At 41.5% G+C, this 18,195-nt stretch overlaps 1 protein-coding gene across 10 annotated transcripts in view; it reads right to left on the bottom strand.

Moving 5' to 3' along the window:
* NEO1 (neogenin 1) overlaps positions 1-18,195 on the bottom strand; it is a 104,568-nt gene that overhangs the window by 74,513 nt on the left and 11,860 nt on the right. The gene's annotated exons all lie outside the window — the stretch shown is intronic.

The raw sequence follows: 18,195 nt of genomic DNA, 5'->3' as shown, positions 1-18,195 counted from the left end.
CACAATCTTTACTCTGGACAACCCACGTTTTTGTTCATTCGTGCTAAGCCATGATTTGGCTTAATTTTACATGCAAAACAGGTGAATATATATTTACGCAAGCTATATCTCTTTTGTTGATTAAACTTTAACACATATCAAATAACTGTGCATGTAATATCTGCTGTGCCATCTTTTTCTTCTATTTCAACCATGGAACAGAATTTCTAAGTGAAGCTGTATTAATTCCTCAACACAAAAAAATGAACACCACATGAATAATGTATTAGAAATATTTGCTTCATGTCAGCAGCTTTGTAGGAGGAAACAATATTTATGAAGTCCCTCGGGAAAATGAGAAGTTAAAAATGGAAAAACACACACTAACATTAAGGCATCTCCAGAAAAAGAAAAAAGTATTTGATAGATATACAAGGAAAGGGTGAGGGCTGTGTGCTTGCATGGTCAAGTTTCGGAACATACGGCAAATGAGGCTCAATCACATGTAGATTTCCTTCTCTACAAAGCAAATGCAGCCCCAGAAGCTCATCTAGGTTAAAGTTAATTTCTCTTTAAATGTTCAAAAGCTTTGCTGCTGTCTCTAATTTTATTTGAGTAAGAACTAAGAATTAAAACAGATTCCTAAAGTTGTAGTAGCAATTTAAAAGAGAACAGTTCAATCAAGTGTCCACCTTACTGTCCGTCACACAACAGAATGTTAGAAATAGCACCACTTACAGGTTAAAGACCCGGAAGCTGCCTGTGGACAAACGCCGGGTCCCTCAGCGTATAGAGCAAGATGAGCAAGTCATCCACGAATGGACCTAACGGTCAGGGGTACCTATACCTTTACAGGTTAAAGATAGCTAAGAATTTGAATTATTGGGTTATTTTAGAAGTATGTAAATACCTTATAAAGAAAGAAAGAAAGCCAGTTTATCCAGAGGCCTCTAAAATACTCAGTATCAGCTGAATACACACACACACACGATGAAATATACTGTTCCAACAAATTTAGCATAACACACAGGCAGAAGATAATAATTCAGAAACAGGTAACTAAAGAAGAATCTATCTTCATAAGTATTAAGCCTGGAAATCTAATATCTCAAAAATGACATACAACTTAATGCTTTGCGTATGTTTAAATATAAGCGCACCAAATTAACAAACAACAATGCTACACAGAACTCCGTGACATGGCTCACCAATAGGTAAAGGATCCCTGGACAGTTAAGTCCAGTCAAAGGCGACTATGGGGTGCAGCACTTATCTCGCTTCAGGCCGAGGGAGTTGGCGTTTGTCCACAGCCAGCTTTCCAGGTCATGTGGCTAGCAGGACTAAAACACTTCTGGCACAATGGGACACCATGATGAGTGCCAGAGCACACAGAAACACTGTTTACCTTCCCGCCACAGCAGAACCTATTAATCTACTCACACTGGTGTGCTTTCAAACTGCTAGGTTGGCAGAAGCTGAAACAGAGCAACAGGAGTTCACCCCATTGCGCAGATTCGAACTGCCAACCTTCCAATCGGCAAGTACAAGAGGCTCAGTGGTTTAGACCACAGCGCCACCCACTTCCAGGTGCTCACTAATAAACTATCCGAACAGCAGCCATTATGCATGGTGGATAGCACTATACTATACAGTTGTACCTAGGAAGTCAAACGGAATCCATTCTGGAAGTCCGTTCGACTTCCAAAACGTTCGAAAACCAAACTGCAGCTTCAGACGTTTGGGTTCCAAAAGAACGTTCACAAACCAGAACAATGACTTCTGGATTTGCAGCATTCGGGGGGCCAAAACGTCCAAGTTTCAAGGCATTCAGGATCCAAGGTACGACTGTACTCAGAAATTCTGCCATCTTCGAAACCCTTGTCTATACCCCAAACTGAACGTGCTTGCATGGTATACAGTGGTACCTTGGGTTACATACGCTTCAGGTTACAGACTCCGCTAACCCAGAAATAGTACCTCGGGTTAAGAACTTTGCTTCAGGATGAGAACAGAAATCGTGCTCCAGCGGCACGGCGGCAGTGGGAGACCCCAATTGCTAAAGTGGTGCCTCAGGTTAAGAACAGTTTCAAGTTAAGAACGGACCTCTGGAACGAATTAAGTTCTTAACCCGAGGTACCACTGTACACACAACCAGCAAAAAACCCTAAATGACAGTTTAGATGGGGGGGGGAGGGAGAGAGACACCATTATCCATTGGGGGACTTGTATTTAATTCCAACATTTACTATGCAATTCTTGCATGCCATTGTGATGACTCAGTTCCCATCTGAAAAATAAGAACAATAACACTGGCATGCCTTGTTTTGTGAAGTGACATGGAGACAAACAAAACGTGCATTTTAAATAACTTTTTGAAACATTAAAGAAACTTGTAGAGCCAGTGTTGTGTAGTGGTTAAGAGCGGTAGTCTCGTAATCTGGGGAACCAGGTTTGCGTCTCCGCTCCTCCACATGCAGCTGCTGGGTGACCTTGGGCTAGTCACACTTCTCTGAAGTCTCTCAGCCCCACTCACCTCACAGAGTGTTTGTTGTGGGGGAGGAAGGGAAAGGACAATGTTAGCCACTTTGAGACTCCTTAAAGGGAGTGAAAGGCGGGATATCAAATCCAAACTCTTCTTCTTCTTCTTCTTGTAAGCATTAAGTAGAACTAGTGTCTTAACAGACGCGCTAGTAACTTCAATACAGTCATTATAAGAAAAATGAACATTATCCCAGCTGAAGGCTGTCCCAGTATCACCCCCATCTGATATCACATGACCATTGGTGGCCTCCTAGCTTTATTTAAAGCAGCAGATATACCAGTCTATCATATTAGGCTAAGAGCACCTTTTCTCCAAACTCAGTCATCACGACTACTAAGAGCAGTTCAGGTTTATAAAACATTTATACATGAGACACTTTCATGAAGGAATAGACATCTTGTGAGTACACCATAAGAATGACTGTTTTTAATCCATAAAGGAGACTGGGAACCTGTAATTAACCGAAGGTCCTCAACATGTGAAAACTGGATGCATTTAGGTGAAAAGCCTACATACATGATCATGACACACCACAGTCTATGGACAGATAGTCTGCAGGAATTTTGCAGAAGAGGACATGCCTCTTGTTAGCAAGTATACTACTGGATGATAACACTGTGAGTCCAAGCTCCCTTTCATTTCTTAGTAACAAAGCTGTGCCATCAATCACGCCTTCCTTCCCAGACAGAAATTCCTGACAGAGCTGGAAAGTGAGATGGCATGAAGAAATCAGTACTACATCATTCCACTACTTAGTCATCACTAGCTAACTTCATTAAAATAATGGTTCCAATTTTCAACAGCGTTCACACAGGTAAGTAAATTTGTTCCTGCAATGCTATTTTGAACTGTGCATTAGATCTACAACAGTCAGGCACTTTGGGCTGCAACGCAACTTGTCAATAACTAAATATAACCAGCTGAATGAATCAAGATATTTTTGCAACAGCAATTACTGAAGAGCGTTACATATATAACATATTATCTATAAAGCCCTAAAAACTACGGGACGAAGCTACTTGAAGGACTATCTCTTCATATGTGAGTCTGTCTGCCTTTAATCCTGGCTACTGTGTCCCTTCTGCATATGCCATTCCCTTCTAATGCAAAGTTGGTGGCAATGTACGAAATGCAGTAAGTGATGCCTCACATGTGGAATTCCCTTCCACAATTTGTATTTCACTAACAATTGAAAACTTCCCTTTTTAAACACTGATGCTGCTTTGATTCTGTTGCTGCTTAATGTGTAGACTGCTGCCATTTTTAGTTTTGCTTATTTGTGCTTTAAGGATAAGATTATAAGCGTTTTTATATTTGGTTTTTATTTGTAAGCTGCTTTGAGCGAAGGGGGAATGTAGGGCATAATTTTTTCAATGAATAATAATATGCATTAAGTTAGGAATTTGGGATAAATAAACTTAAGGACTCAGCAAAAAACAACAACACTGAAATTCAACAAGCTTTTAATTACACGTATGACAGGATTCGGTGTTCAAGTTGCCCTGCCTAGCTTATCAACAATAACTAACTCAAATGAACTTTCAAAGAGTTTAATTTAAAAAGACCCAATTTTTACTTTTGAAAGGGATCTCTGTGCATATACACAGGTGACTACAAGTTGGAGACATGAAGGCAAATTGCTGCTCTCAATGTTTTTTTAAAAAACCACTCCCCTTATCTGACTTAATTTTAAAGTATGACAAGCCAGGAAGAAAACATCAGACAGAGAACAGCAACAGCCAACATACTACGTACAGAAACTCTCACTGCGCACAAATGAAAGAAATTAACACAGAAAAAGTCATGTATACCCAAAGATAAACTCACCAGCCCCAACACAAAAAAAGAGTAGGGTAAGGCCCTATGGTCATCTGCTAATATACACAGAAATCCATTCCACAGGTAAGAACAGTCTTTGCTTATCCAGGAGGCCACACCAGAGCTGAAGCATGTATGGTGGGAAATTGTATAAAATTGGCGCTACCTAATGCACAGAAGGGAAATGCTGAAATATGTGCTTTCTAAATGCCACTTCAGCCAAGGCAAACAAGTCAATCTTGCAATAATTAATTGCCTACTGGGCCTTGCCTATGCAGCTATTCTACAGATTTCCAGAAGTGGAGCAATTTAGGCAAAAGTCAGCTAAAGTAGCTGCTGCTTTGATGGTATGAACAAATACCTTACCAGGAGGTAGAAATTTCAGACTGGTGTAAGCTAAAGAAATACAGGCTTTAAGCCAACCAGCCAAGATAGGAATGAAAACCTTCAGTCTCAGAGAGAGGTGGAAAAACACAAAAGGTGCAGATTTCAGGGGCTCAAAGGGCGGTGGAGATCCCAGGATGGAAAGTGATGTTGGATAGCAGATTTCAGAGCAGCTTCCAGAAGAGAACAGCAAAGAAAATGATTAGAACTGAGTGGTTTGTCCAGATCCTTTGATAAAAGAGGGTGAAATGGAAGCCAAGAGTTTTAAGGTGTTTGGCTTGAGTCAAACCATCTGGCAGAAAGCATGCCTTCTAAGGACAAACTTATGCTGACAGCACCACTCAGAAAATTATTTCCATGTACTCTGATGAAGCTTGACAGTCAAAGGACAATGAGATGCAACACAGCATCAATACCAAGAAGAGAGCCCTTCCTCAGAGAAGTGTCTCCTTTCAAATGACAGCCATGAGAGTTTCAACCAAACCGGGTCCAGGTGAAAGATAGGTCTCTGAGACAGAAGGCCATCTTCAGAAATGAAGGTCAAGGAGGGGATGCTGTCAAATTGCATAAATTGGCAAATTATGGCCTCCAAGAACAAAAAAGAAGGCACAAAGAAAACAGATGCTCTTTATTCCCTTACTCTTTTGGCCACCAGAGGAAACAGCAGAAACACATACAGAAGGCTCAGAGACCACGGGGAAACTAGAGCACTGACTGCTTCCACCTTTTGATGTGCATATTGGGAGAAGAACCTGCTGACTCGGTGGTTGGACAGAGATACAAACAGGTTCATACTCGCCTTCCTGAAATGTGTAACCAGGTGCCTGAAGGCTCCCGGATGGAGCTTCTTACTTCCCATGCTGCATCTGTTACCTGCTGAGCCAATTGCCCTGAATTTTTTCTTCTTCTTTTAGATGCTCTGCCTTTGGAGTGTCAATATATTGCTTGCCCAAAGGAGACAGACATAATGAAATCAGGAAAACCCAATCCTTGGCCTCTGAGAAAGACATGAACAAAGCAAATAACAATAACCAACTGCCTTGGATGTAGAACTTTTTGACAAAGCAAATGGCAACAAGAAGGATAATTCAATGGAGAGGCAATGACAAGAGACAGCAATGGGTGACTGTGCCCTCAAGCTTTGTTTGCTAGTTATTCTGATGCAACAGCGACTTTATAAAGCATCACACAAAGATCTATAAAGCCAACAGAGTAAAATATAGAAAGAGCTTTTGCTGTGGAAAAAGAGAAGATACTACAAACATCATTGGTCACTTTTTGAGACTCCTTACAATAAAAACCAATTAAGGGTGAGAAGTTATCACTAAATGACCCCTTCTTCTCTCAACTTACCCTAGTTTCAGTTTCATTTCTTATGAATATTTTCCTGGGGCAAACAATGCTAATGCAAGTCTGAGTGATCAAAAATTATTGATGTGGGGGAGATATTCCATTTCCCTGAAGATCTCAATAACATATTTTGCTGGTGCTTTTCAGAAAAAACAAAAAATGTAAGCAGTTTCACTCAAAAGCTGTTCAGGAGCACTGAATGCCATAATGAAACCTCCACTCCAGAAGGCATTAGCGCTTACAAAGTTTGAATTGTAAGAGCTCAAAGCTCACAATATTCAGAAAAGAAAAAACGTGGAAACCGGTGACAGTGATTTGTTTTCCTAAGACAATACAGTTTGTCTGAAAAACCTTCTATACAAAAAGGCAGAACAGAAGCAGAAGTTCTCATTTCCCAATGATTTCCTGGATATTTTACAATTGTTTCCTTTCAGGAAGTTTATGCAGTCTATGCAGTTCCAACACTAATAATCTGCTTGAGAAGTAAGCTATTCAAATACACCAAAATTCCATTCCTAGAACGGAAACAATGAAAAAGTCTGGCTCAGTGCTAACAGTACCAGTTTTATTTTGTGAAGTGTCTATATCAGGAATCATGCACATCCCCATGAAGTGTCCTTCAGATCTCCACAAAAAAATTAGAAACGTATCTGCATCATCTGTCAATCCATCTCAGAATCCGCTTGCATGGAAACAGGGCTATGCAGCAAAGACGTAAGTCTAGCATTGGTGGTATGCACCTAGTCTTAAAACGCTACTAGCTGGAGAACTGAGAGCAGAAAACAGAATCTGTCCCATTTACAGGCAACAATGCACCTAGATCTACTGTTTCCCTTCCCCCAATTTAGACTAGGAGTTAAGTGAAAAATTATACCTTAGTCGGGAGAGCAAAGGACTCAATCTCAGAGTCGTAAGTTCGAGACCCATGTTGGGCAAAAGATACCTGCATTGCAGGCAGTTGAACTAGATGGCCCTTGTAGTCCCTTCAAACTCTACAATTCTGCGATTATATTATTCTGCTTTTCCCTTGAGAGAGAATGGCCATTTTAAAATCAGTGCATTCCTGGGCAGATACTAAAGCCAACAATCTCCTTAAGAGCTGAAACAGCTGTAACACCCTCTAGAGTGCTATTCTCCCCAAAGTATCCACTGAGGATGTTAAGATGTCCCATGAAGGAATTAACAGAGGATGAAGTGGGCCACTCTGCAAATGTCTGCTAGAGAAGCTTTCTCAGAAAGCTAAAGCAATGGAAGCTTCCCCAATAAAATATGCTTGGATAACCTCAGGAGATAGATTGGTAGCTCTGCATTCCAAAAGCCATCTAGCTAAGATACAGAAACCCTAGTAGTAGTAGTAGTAGTAGTAGTAGTAACATTAACATTTCTATAATGCCCTTCATCCAAGAACCACAGGGCGATTTACAATATGAAAGCACAGACCTTGACATTTAAAAAAAAAAGTCATAAAGAGGCAGCTCTGATGACAGAGGGTCTTAGGTCTGTCAGTAGAGTCCTGGAGTCATCAACATGGCACCTGTAGGCACAATGGTGCCCTTGAAGACTCTCATACCCACAAAGCTTCTAAGCACCCCCTTGCTTGCCACCATCAACCCCCTTTTGAAAAGTACTTCTTTTGGCTCTATGTGCTTTTCAAGGCACAGACCTGTCCCTGAGTAGCTGCATGGAGATGGGGGCAACTGTGAGGGTAAGACAGAAAGGGGTAAGATCTTGGGAGTTGGGAAGGCAGAGAAGCCAGGGGGAAGAAGGGGGGTCCACAGGAGTCAGGAGTGAGAATGTAGTGCAAAAAGGAAAAAAAAGGTTCCCCAGTAGGATCCTCTTTTAAAATCGTAATTTTTTCACAAGGTCCCCCCAACCAAGATCCACCAAGCCATAGATCACATCCATCTCAGTTGAATGAATGGTTAGAAATGTGGATATGACCTTTTCACCTGCTGCCATTATTCAAAAAATTGGATCCAAGGCATGGATCTTTATTAAAGCTCCTAATTTCTACAAAGGATCCCCTGAAAGCCACCACCAGGTCCCAAGACATTTCTGTATCCACAGATGTGTTATGTGATTTGGTGGTGATTTTGTTGTCAACCTTGTCTAGAATCAAATATTTTTGTGGTCCAGTTAAATTCTAGTTCTGGAATTTCTTTACTTTAACCAATGCAAGCTTTCATGGACTCATAGAATTGTAGAGCTAAAAGGGACTCAAAGGGTCATCTAGTCCAATCCCCTACAGTGCATCAATCTCGATCATGGATGACCAATGGCCACCCAATCTCTGCATAAAATCCTCCAAGGAAGGAGAGTCCACCGCCTCTCATGGGAATCTGTTTCACTGCTGAACAGCTCTTACTGTCAGAAAGTTCTTATTAACGTTTAGTCGGAATCTCCCTGGGGGGACTCAGTCAGTGAAAAATTTTAATTATTTTGTCATGGGGGGAGAATAAGTGACTCGGAGGGTATGGAAAAATATAAGAGGGCACAGTGCCCACAGCATTATTTCAAGATTCCAAATGTGTCCATGGGCCCAAAACAACCAGAGCATCTTTCAAACATCTACATGTGTGCCACTCCTGCTCCAGAGGAGTGGGTGTACAAGGGCAAAATTAACTGGAAACACAGTTTGGGACTAAACTGAAGATCGGAGTGAAGGAGGAGGAGTTTGGATTTGATATCCCACTTTATCACTACCCGAAGGAGTCTCAAAGCGGCTAACATTCTCCTTTCCCTTCCTCCTCCACAACAAACACTCTGTGAGGTGAGTGGGGCTGAGAGACTTCAAGAAGTGTGACTAGCCCAAGGTCACCCAGCAGCTGCATGTGGAGGAGCGGAGACGCAAACCCAATTCCCCAGATTACGAGTCTACCGCTCTTAACCACTAAACCACACTGGCTCAAGGATACCTACTCTGCATGCAAAATATGTAGCTTTTCTGTTGACAGCACCCACAAAGATGAAGTCAGCAGCACTGTTTTGAAGTCTTCTAAGGGATCAAATAAAAGTTCCATTAAAGTCTAAGAAATATATTGGCCTTCCATATTGGGATTCTGACCCCCCAAAAAGCAGACTAGAGAGGCTGTCCAAAGATTATTTTTGATGTGGAGATGTGAAACCAATCATAGATAGCAGTTAACCCTTATCTGCCCCATAAACATCTATGTTAGGGAGATACTTCCTATCTCTCATATTGGAACACAATCCCTGTACCTCCCTAGAAAATCTAATGGTATTACCTAAACCATTAGTAGCACCTGCTAAGAGCTCTGCTCCCTAGAGATCAGGTTTCTTTGAAACATGTGGGGGAAGTTCCAAGCTTAGTTGCATTACAGTTTTGAAATTCACAGTTTTCAAAGTTCATACTTCTGGGGAGGAACACCCTGACATAGCTATGGTCACAAGTTGGCCAAAGGAAGAATGCAGTAGAAAGATGTACATGAACTCAAACATCTGTATGACAGTCCTGTCCTTTGATAAGAAAGCTGACCTAGTAACCAAGCACTGCTGCCATCAGAGGTCTGATGAAAGGATATTATCAGAATATGTGACCAATTGATAGGTGTTGGTTTTCTAAAGAGCACATGGGTTGACTGGATCCTTATTTCATAGGCTTTGAGAGTTTAACATTGGACATAATGAAAGATCCCAACTAGGGCAGCAGTTATCAAACTGAGGGAGGTCCCCACTGGAAAGGCAGCATAATAAACTGACTGGCATTGAGAATGGCTGCGTTCAAAAAGTTCATACCATTGCAATGGGTGGCCAAGGCTCCTGAAGAAGAAGCTGCCAGGAGGGACCACTTCCTTCTCCAGCTGCTCCAATGGCTCTCTCACACAACCATGGAGTCCTCTAATAAGATCAGGCTGGAATCCCACTGCTGGGCTGGGACTGGGATTGTCTTCAAATAGTACTGCACTTTGGAACACAGCAGCAGTATGAATCACTCAGGCTGCTTTTATCTACTCCAAAATCTCAGCACAACTCCTCTTCTGTGTCAAAGAGGTTTATTATATTGAGCTTCAGAACAGGCATAAGCTTCTGCCAGTTTCAGACTTTACAGCAATGCAATAAACCTCCCAAATTCTCTGCAATTCACACAGAGGAAAATTTGCTCAAGAAAGGGCATCTGAGCACAGTTGGATGTCCTGCTTGCCAAAGGCAAACACATCTTCGGAGGTCTATTCCAGAATGATGGCAATTCCTGCTTAGCAAGAGATATTAGTATTATTAAAAGTTTAAAAACAGTCACCCAATCTCTTTTGAACAAAGCTGTTTCATTTCTACTTCAAGTTCTAATTAATACACTGAAGAAATACATTCTTATTGTTATAGTAAAAGCACCACTGTATACAAACATAAAACTGCAATTCTATGATCTAGGTCCAGGCATGAAGCGGGCTCATGAGACAAGGGAACATCAGAATACAAAACTGCAGTAAATACTTTGCAAGGAGCTGAATAATCACGGAGGAAATGATGTGCACGGAAAAGCAAAGGCAGACATTAAAAGTAAAGAGTTCCAGTTCCAGTTTTACAATCAAGCAGTATATAAATGTAGTTAAATAAATAATAATAATAATATACAAGACCACAAAAGGTGGGTTTTGAAAATGTATAGATGGCACCAAAAGTATGGAATATCCTCTCTAGATCTCTAACAGGCTTCCCTCTCTACCCGCTTTTAGACATATTAACATTTATTAAGACAAATATTTGGCTTGTAATTTTATACTGTTTTAGCTGCCTTTATAAAGTTGCTGCTCTTTTTACTGGCTACTTTTTAATAGTGATTATAGTGTTTGTATTAACAAAGCATATACACACACTACTTTGTATACATTTTTGTAGGGGGGAAAATAATAACCAAAAATATAGAAATAATAATAACCATCATCTACCTTACTGTATTCCATGTACCTAAAGGTCTATAGGAACAATAGGGGTCACTTGTTTTCAAGAGATAATTTGCATGTGGTGTGAACGTCCAAGAGCAGCATGGATGGAGTTCTGGCTTGGCAATGAAGCCAGGCAAGCTCGTGAACTGTGTACAAGGCACAGACTTGCTAAATTATTATTTTTCATTGAATAGTTTTTTTAAAAATCCAATAAGCTCAGGACAGTGTTTGCCTATGTACCCTAATTTTATCCTCACAACACTCCTTTGGAAGTACATAAGGGTGAGAGATAATGACTGGTCCAAAGTAACATAATGATTTTGTAGATGAGCAGAAGTTAAGCCCAACCCTATTCATACAGGGTTCAACCCACTCCACACTAACTCTTAAATGAAGCAAACAGGTGTTAGAAGACCCCAAACCTTTTTTTAAGATGCTCCTTAAGCCACTAGGCATTGAAGCACCTAAACCAGGCATGTCCAAAGTCCGTCTTGGACCTAATCCTAAAATCTTGGGGGCTACAATCTTCAATCCTAAAAAAAGCTCAAAAACTTTGGTCAGCCCTCACGCATGTTCACTTCATCAAATCTGGCCCTCTATGAAAAAGGTTTGGGCACCCCTGACCTAAACTAATTCAGTGACTGAAAGAGACACTGCACTAAACAGATACACAGCAGTCTGGTGACCACAGGCTGCAAATATTAACCCAGATCATCCTGACTTGCAGTAACTGCTTCATTCTAGTTCTATCAAGCAGTTAAAATTAGAACCCCTCTTCTAAGGTCACTATTCTCTTAAGTATTTAATGCTACTTGTTCAATAAAGTTACTGCTAGTTTTTACTCAGCTCTGTGTGGGCTACCATTTCCCTTCTCTATTCCTCACTGTGGCTATAAAGGCCTGCATATGGGTCAGTAGGAATGCACAAGATCCAAGCAGCGGCGTAGCGTGGGTTGTCAGCACCCGGGGCAAGGCAAGTAATTTGCGCCCCCTAACCTGGGGCAAGGCAAGTAATTTGTGCCCCCTAACCCGGGGCAAGGCAAGTAATTTGCGCCCCCTAACCTGCCGCTGCTGCCAGCTTCTTCTTGCTGCTGCCTGGGCTGGGGTATTTACGGTAAGGTAGCCACGGCGGCGGGTCCGTGTCAGGTGATCAGAGGCGAGTTGCTGCTGGTGCTGCCGCCCAAACGACGCCGCTTGCCCGGAGGAGGAGGAGGGCAGAGAGGCGAGGAAAATGCAACATGGCCCAGCAGCTGCAGCAGCGGGGCTGTCTGGCGCGCCCTCCGCGGCCCGCGCTGAGAGCCGCTGCCTGCCGGACGCCTTCAGCCCGGACGTGCGCACAGCTCGTCGGTTCCGCGAGACATGGGGCTCTGCTACAGCCTGCGCCCGAGGCTCTTCGGCGACTCCGGAGGCGGCGAGCGCGCCCCCCCAGATGTTGCGCCCGGTGTGGCCGGGCCCCCCTGCAACCCCCACACTACGCCACTGAATCCAAGTATGATTTTCTATTAATATATTGTTTTCTATACATTCTATTCTCACCTTCCTGGGAATAAGTTCCACTGAATGCAAAAAGACCAACTCAATACTTGCATTTCAAGTTAAGCAAGTTTCCACAACCCTAATTTCAAATCTGAATAATATGAATGATTAAGGGCGAGTCCATAGAACTATTAGGGGAAAGGTCTACTAACAAAAGAAAGTCAGTTTTCAGAGAATGACATTTTGCAGCCATTTCACTCAATGGATTTTTAGGAGACTGTTTTCGGTAATAATTTTTCTAACCCAAGAGAACACTGGCTGTTTTGTTTGAAACTACCAAGAGCTACACACCAAGATCAGACTTTCCCCCCCTAAAGTATACAATCCTAGCTCACTTCACACAAGCTTCCTTGTTCCTGCTTAAGTGCTCTCTTCTGTGAAGCAAGGCTTTATGTGCCCACAGTGGAAAAAGCCCACTAGTTTATTTCCTTTTCAAGATGTATGCAGTTAATTAAAGTGTAAAGTAATACCTGTTTTGAAAGTTTGGCACAGAGAAGTGACACATTCTTTTAAGTTGGGACCATTGCCAAGAGGAGGTCAACTTACACTCAAGGGTCCTGAAAACTATTTCGGGGGGGGGGGATTTTGCACATTGTTAAAAGGCTAGAATAATTAATTTGGTTACTACATTGTGTACTGTATTTAGTTCTAAAACATTTTAAGGATTTGAACATTTAGCAGCTAGATTTGGCTTTCAACTTATTTTTTCCTTGGAAGAACATACCCTTCCAATTTTTTTAAGGTGATTTAAAAGATATCAAATCAGTAAGGCGGCCACTTAATTTTCATATCAAACAGGCACAAATAGGCATCTGAAAGCATTTACTAGAGTTTTGAATAGACTTAAGAGCAGCATGCTCCAATCTTCCTCACGTCACTTCCCTTATATTATGCTGCTGTATTTGAACCTGAGAACAGTGTGCACAAACTCTCCTATCTTTAGCAGATTATGATCATGACAGTTAGAAAACCAAGTTCAATAAAACAGATATTTTGAGATTCAGCTTTGCTTACATAAAGATGTTTTAAGGAGAAAAAGTATCTCATATGACAATACTCCCTTTAAAATACCAAATGTGCAATAAAATGTGCATGAAAGAAGAACTTCAGATCAATTTTATACAACTAGTATTCTCAAAAATGTCTGCATGAAAGAACGACTTCAGATCATTTTTTAGACATCTAGTATTCTCAAAAACCAAGCTTATTACTCAAAGATGCACTATCAACTCTAAGGAAATGTTACGAGAAGCATAATATCGTGTGTATATATGCAAATTTCCCAGGGAAATTTGGCATTCAATGAACATGCCTTGGATATATCCTTTACTTTCCATTTGAATGAAGAAAAGTTTCCCTTATTGACAAAACTACACTGAAACACTACAAATGTTTTTGAGAAAGGGCCATAGCTTAGTGGTATAGTGTAAATGTATGCACAAAGTAACAGGATTAAATCACTAGCATATCCAGGAAGACATGGGAAAAAACCCTACACAAAAACATGGAGTCAGTGCACAGTAGGCAATAACAAGTTAAACAAGCCAATCATTAGACTCCATATAGGGCAGCTTCTTGTTTCCTCAATTCCTCAATTCAGTTAATCAATATAGCTGTTTTTACTCACTAAGTGTGTATGTGTCACTATTTTGGGGTCAGACTGAATCACATACCAGCAAATTCAGGTTGTGCAATTACAGTTAATTGGGAGCTCTTCTGCCACAAAGCCACTTTCCCAAAAGATCAGACATTTTTCAATAAGGAAAGTAATGAGTAAATGCAGTAGAAAGCATGGGCTAATACTTGCTTTGACGAAACGTCATCTAGCCTCCCCACAAACAAATCAGAATGAAAGTTCAGTATATAGCCAACATTGTTTAATCTTGCTACAAACATATCAGAGTGACTGTTCTATAAGCTAGGGTTGCCATACGTCCAGAATTTCCCAGACAAAGCCGAGATTTGGTCATTGGAAACAGTGCCCAGGTAGAAATCTGTTAAATGTCTGGGAAAATTTGGACATACGGCAACCCACGTCGGAAGTGTAGGTAGCTTAAAAATAGTTCAAAAACTTCTTTTTTGAGTTTTTGAAAAGCTCAACAAGTTTGGGAAAAACTAAGAAAAGCTCAACAACTTTGCCCCTCCCCCAACTTTGGCCAAATTAAACTTGTGAGCATTAAGCTTTACACACTTGGCAAAAAAAAGGGAGGTTGGGCATCCAGGAGAAAAGGCTTTGGCAATCCCATCCACCATCAAACTATATACCACTTTGTTTTGACTATATGCCACTTTGGTTTTAGGCGTATGATCCCCGGAACATAACCCCTATGTAACTTGCAGGCTTACTGTATGTGCCAACAAAATTTTAGATGCATGTCAAAATCAGGGGCGAAAGCACAGGTAGTCAACCTTTTTATACCTACCGCCCACTAATGCATCTTTCTTGATGGTGAAATTTCCTTACTGCCCACCAGTGCTCGATGGAAGGAGGATCCAGCTTGTGCTGTAGAACCCCCTACCGTCCACCTAGAATCCTGAAACACTCACTAGTGGGTGGTAAGGACCAGGTTGACAACCCCTGGGCTAAAGGATTGCTTCTAGCATAGAAATGCAATACGATCATGTCTTCCAGTGGGGTTACGTTCCAGAGATGGCATGTATATACAAAAACACATATACTCAAACCACTCTCTTGGACCCGCCTGTGTGAGCATTTCCCCCCTTTTCGAAGCTGTGTGCCAAGTGGGCCATGCCCCACCCCGCCCAAAGCAAGCAGAAGAGCTTTTAAGCCCTCTGCCTAGCTTACTGGCCTCTGCAATGCTCTCAACTGGGCTCCAGGAGGCTCTCACAAGATTTTGCAGGACCATCCAAGTTCCTGCAAGCCTCTTAGAACCCAGTAAGCAAATTTGAGAGCTCCAGACTGCATTAAATTGAAACTAGACATGTTAGATGTGTGTAAATTGTGATCACACTGTAATTTCCTAAGCTCAGATCAAGTTATGTTCATGGATACAAAATTAAAAGAAATTTATCAACAATTAACATATACTTTGGTTTCTATCCACTAAACTTCACACAACCAGCGTAAAGTTACCTCATCCACCAAGGAAAAAAGTCTCTTCAGCTGCAATCACTTCCATTCAAGACATGGGATTTCTTTTATAGCCCAAACCACACTGCAAACCACTTGCCAGAGGGCCTCAAATATACGTCAGCTAGAACATGGAGTATAAATGAAATGAATATATTGGAAACAGAATAAGGAGGTTGCTCAGTTTTGGGAAGTCTAAGAGCATGATCTAGCCAATTCAAACACTTTTAAGTCCCACTGAATCCAACAGTAGCTAAACATGCTCTAAAATGTATCCAACTACAGTAAAGAAAATTGGACTTTTAAAAGTGATGAGCTTTGATTTTTTAAAAATTTCATGGTATTTTTGTTTATCACACCAAGTTTGATTTTCACTTTGTATGCCAGCAAGTCACCTATCCTTTTAAAATTATTTTAAATAATAATTAATAAGACAATATGACAAATTAAATAGTAAACATTCAACTAATTCTACATCCACAACTATTTTAACAATTCAATTTTGCACCACAGCATATGAAAAAATCTAATTCACAAAATAGAGAGTTCAAGAGAAAACACATAGTCTTTTTCCCCCTCCAAAATAAAATGGGGAAAAGTGAAATTGCAGAGATCTCTTTTCAGGTCAAAGTGAGGCACTGCCCTGCCTGTCAGCCCCACAGCTGTTAATCTTGACCCCAGGCATGTGGCACCATTAACTATAGCAAACTTCAGCACACAGCAGAACAGCCATGATGGCCCAGCATCAATGTTAGAAACTGGGATAGAAAAGTTATTCGGCACATGGCTACGGGAGCAAAAGCACAATGTTTAGAGAATTCATTTGGTTCTTTTTGCATTTTGAGGTATTTGGAGGGTTATAACCAGCCATAGCAAAACAGGCCATACAAAGACCACAGTGGGACTTAAGTTTAGTCATGTAAAGGACAGTAACGCCCAGTGAACTTCATGTCTGAGTGGGATTTTGAACCCTGGTCTCTTAGGTCCTAGTCCTACAGACATTCTAACTTCTATACCAGCATTTCCCAACTGGGGGCCATATGGCCTCCTGAGGGCCCCCTGAATATTCCAAGGGGGGCACAGATAAACTTGTTTTAATGGAGGGCCACGGCATGAAACTAGGGGGCCACAGAGGGAAATGAGAAGACTGCATCTCAGTCAGGCACCACATACTGCAACTATACTTCTGGGCGTGCTCACAATCAGGGAACTCTTAGTCACAGGCACCTGGAGCACTGCTAAATTCAAACGCTGACAAGAATAGATGAAAAGTTCAAGTCGGTCTCCCAAACAGCCTACATATTGTGGCTGAACTTTGTGTTAGATGTCATGACCACAATACAACACCTCCACATCATACCACCAGTATAATGAAATGTTAAGGAAAGAAAGCAAAGACAAAACACCAACAGCACCCCAACAAATGTGGAATCATAACATTATTGAACTCTTCTGGAAATTAAGTGCAGGAATATATCTGGATGCACATGCTCCAAGAAAGAAATGCTTAGGGAAGCAGGGGTTCCATTGTTACTTTGTCCCAGATATAAATATGGGAATTAATCTATCTTTTGTGTAGATTTGCCAAAACAAATAATAAAATTGACATAAAAGATGGAAAATTCCTTCATCCTGGTTCAGTTCCTGATCAATACAGTTGGCGACCATTTGGTGCACATCCAATTGACATGTGACCCCCAATGCATGGGTCCTTTTGGACCCAGAAGAGGGCAGAATGGTGGGGGGCGTAACAGGGCAGAACAGCTTTATGCAAGCTCCACTAATGCACGCAGGGTTCAGGAACAGAACTCCCGTGCAAAATGGTCACAGCTTATGTAAAAAGTGTTGAGAGAATCATTTTTCATCTCCCTGTGTTCTCATCCAGCTCCTGGCCTAAGAAATGATTAAATAGAATAGTTGCCAATATCATGCCATTATACAAATCTATGGTGCACCCCACACTTGAAATACAGTGTACAGGTATGGTTGCCTCACCTCAAAAATAATACGATAGGGCAGCAGATCCCTTATGAAGAAAGGTTACAACATTTGGGGCTTTTTAGTTTAGGAAAAAAGATGAATAACAGCATTCTGAATGTTGGCGGTGGGGAGGAAAAACCCTCCTCCCACCGCAAGCCCCGGGAACAGAGGAGAAGCACTGCGCGCCTTCTCCTCTGTTCCCGGACCTCCCACCGCAAGCCTTCAGGACAGGTCCGGGAACAGAGGAGAAGGCGCGCTGCGCTTCCCCGCTGTCCCCGGAGATTTCCCTATGGGCTTTCGTCTTGCGAAGCAAGCCCATAGGGAAATTCGTCTTGCAAAGCTGCTAAAAATCGGAAAACCCTTTCGTCTTGCGGGTTTTTCATTTAGCGAGGCATTCGTCTTGCGGGGCACCACTGTATAAGATCATGCAAGGTGTGCAGAAAGGGGATAGAGATATGTTCCTCCCTTTCTCATAATACTAGAAGCCAAGACCATCTAACGAAGCAAAATGTTGGACAATTCAGACAGACAAAATAAAGTACGTCTTCACTCACTACACAGTTACTACACAGTTCACCAACACAAGATGTATTGATGGTCACTGATTTGGAT

Source organism: Podarcis raffonei, chromosome 14, assembly GCF_027172205.1.
Source record: "Podarcis raffonei isolate rPodRaf1 chromosome 14, rPodRaf1.pri, whole genome shotgun sequence".
NCBI classification, from domain to species: Eukaryota; Metazoa; Chordata; class Lepidosauria; order Squamata; family Lacertidae; genus Podarcis; species Podarcis raffonei.
Note: the sequence above shows the minus strand (reverse complement) of the source record. Positions and strands in the feature narration are given on the sequence as shown.